The following is a 2439-nucleotide window of genomic DNA, read 5'->3' as shown; positions in this document are numbered from 1 at the left end:
TGTGGCTAGGAAGGGTCTGCCAAGGATGATGGATTCATCCATGCACTTTCCAGTCTCTAGGACTATGAAATCAGTAGGAATGTAATGGTCTTCAACTTTTACCAAAACATTCTCTACAAGTCCATGAGCTTGTTTTCTTGAGTTGTCTGCCATCTCCAATGAGATTCTTGCAGCTTGTACCTCAAAGATCCCTAGCTTCTCCATTACAGAGAGAGGCATGAGGTTCACACTTGACCCTAAGTCACACAGGGCCTTCTTGAAGGTCATGGTGCCTATGGTGCAAAGTATGGAAAACTTCCCAGGATCTTGTCTCTTTTAAGGTAATTTTTGCCTAGACAAGTCATCCAGTTCTTTGGTGAGCAAGGGAGGTTCATCTTCCCAAGTCTCATTTCCAAATAACTTGTCATTTAGCTTCATGATTGCTCCAAGATATTTAGCAACTTGCTCTTCAGTGACATACTCATCCTCTTCAGAGGAAGAATACTCATCAGAGCTCATGAATGGCAGAAGTAATTCCAATGGAATCTCTATGGTCTCATTTTGAGCCTCAGATTCTCATGGTTCCTCATTGGGGAACTCAGAGGAGGTTGGTGCACGCCTATTGAGGTCTTCCTCAGTGGCGTCCACCTCCTCTCTTTCCTCTCCATATTCGGCCATGGTTATGGCTTTGCACTCTCCTTTTGGATTTTCTTCTATATTGCTTGGAAGAGTACTTTGAGGGAGTTCAGTAATTTTCTTACTCAGCTGTCCCACTTGTGCCTTCCAAATTTCTGATGGAGGACCTTGTTTCATTCATGAAACTTTGAGTGGTTTTGATTAGATCAGAGACCATTGTTGCTAAGTCAGAGGTATTCTGCTTAGAACTCTCTGTCTGTTGCTGAGAAGATGATGGAAAAGGCTTGCCATTGTTAAACCTGTTTCTTCCACCATTGTTATTGAAACCTTGTTGAGGTCTCTCTTGATTCTTCCATGAGAGATTTGGGTGATTTCTCCATGAAGGATTATAGGTGTTTCCATAGGGTTCTCCTAGGTAATTCACCTCTTCCATTGAAGGGTTCTCAGGATCATAAGCTTCTTCCTCAGATGAAGCATCCTTAGTACTGTTTGGTGCATTTTGCATTCCAGACAGACTTTGAGAAATCAAATTGACTTGTTGAGTCAATATTTTATTCTGAGCCAAAATGGCGTTCAGAGTGTCAATCTCAAGAACTCCATTCTTCTGACTAGTCCCATTATTCACAGGATTCCTTTCAGAAGTGTACATGAATTGGTTATTTGCAACCATTTCAATGAGCTCTTGAGATTCTGTAGGTGTCTTCTTCAGATGAAGAGATCCTCCAGCAGAGCTATCCAAGGACATCTTAGATAGTTCAGAGAGACCATCATAGAAAATACCTATGATGCTCCATTCAGAAAGCATGTCAGAAGGACATTTTCTGATTAATTGTTTGTATCCTTCCCAAGCTTCATAGAGGGATTCTCCATCCTTCTGTCTGAAGGTTTGGACTTCCACTCTAAGCTTACTCCATCTTTGTGGTGGAAAGAACTTTGCCAAGAAGGCATTGACTAGCTTTTCCCAAAAGCCCAGGCTTTCTTTAGGTTGAGAGCCCAACCATATTCTAGCTCTGTCTCTTACAGCAAAAGGGAATAGCATCAGTCTGTAGACCTCAGGGTCAACCCCATTAGTCTTGACTGTGTCACAGATTTGCAAGAACTCAGCTAAGAACTGATGAGGATCTTCCAATGGAAGTCCATGGAACTTGCAATTCTGTTGCATTAGAGAAACTAATTGAGGCTTAAGCTCAAAGTTGTTTGCTCTAATGGCAGGGATAGAGATGCTTCTCCCATAGAAGTCGGGAGTAGGTGCAGTAAAGTCACCCAGCACCTTCCTTGCATTGTTGGCATTATTGTTGTTTTCGGCTGCCATGTGTTCTTCTTCTTTGAAGAATTCGGTCAGGTCCTCTAAAGAAAGTTGTGCTTTGGCTTCTCTTAGCTTTCTCTTCAAGGTCCTTTCAGGTTCAGGATCTGCCTCAACAAGAATACCTTTGTCTTTGCTCTTGCTCATAAGAAAGAGAATAGAACAAGAAAATGTGGAATCCTCTATGTCACAGTATAGAGATTCCTTTAATTGTCAGAGGAAAAGAAAGGTAGAAAACAGAAGTAGAAAATTCGAACTTGTCCAAGAAGATGGAGTTCGAATTTTGCATTAAGGGATAGTGTTAGTCCATAAATAGAAGGATGTGAGAAGAAGGGAAGTAATTTTCGAAAATTAAGTAAAAGATTTTGAAAACATTTTGAAAAACACTTAATTGATTTTCGAAAATAAGAGTGGAAAAGAAATCAAGTAATTTTTGAAAAAGATGTGATTAAAAAGATATGATTAGTTTTAAAAAGATGTGATTGAGATGATATGATTTGAAAAACATTTTAAAAAGATTT

At 40.0% G+C, this 2439-nt stretch overlaps 1 non-coding gene across 1 annotated transcript; it reads left to right on the top strand.

Annotated features, from left to right (window-relative positions):
- The first annotated feature begins 1414 nt into the window (after nt 1–1414).
- Nucleotides 1415–1522, top strand: LOC130956723 (small nucleolar RNA R71). Its single transcript, XR_009077195.1, has one exon. It is a non-coding gene; the product is annotated as a small nucleolar RNA R71 (small nucleolar RNA).
- The last annotated feature ends 917 nt before the right edge of the window (nt 1523–2439 follow it).

This window comes from Arachis stenosperma, chromosome 1 (assembly GCF_014773155.1).
Source record: "Arachis stenosperma cultivar V10309 chromosome 1, arast.V10309.gnm1.PFL2, whole genome shotgun sequence".
In the NCBI taxonomy this organism is placed as follows: domain Eukaryota; kingdom Viridiplantae; phylum Streptophyta; class Magnoliopsida; order Fabales; family Fabaceae; genus Arachis; species Arachis stenosperma.
This window is presented reverse-complemented; position numbering and strand designations above follow the sequence as displayed.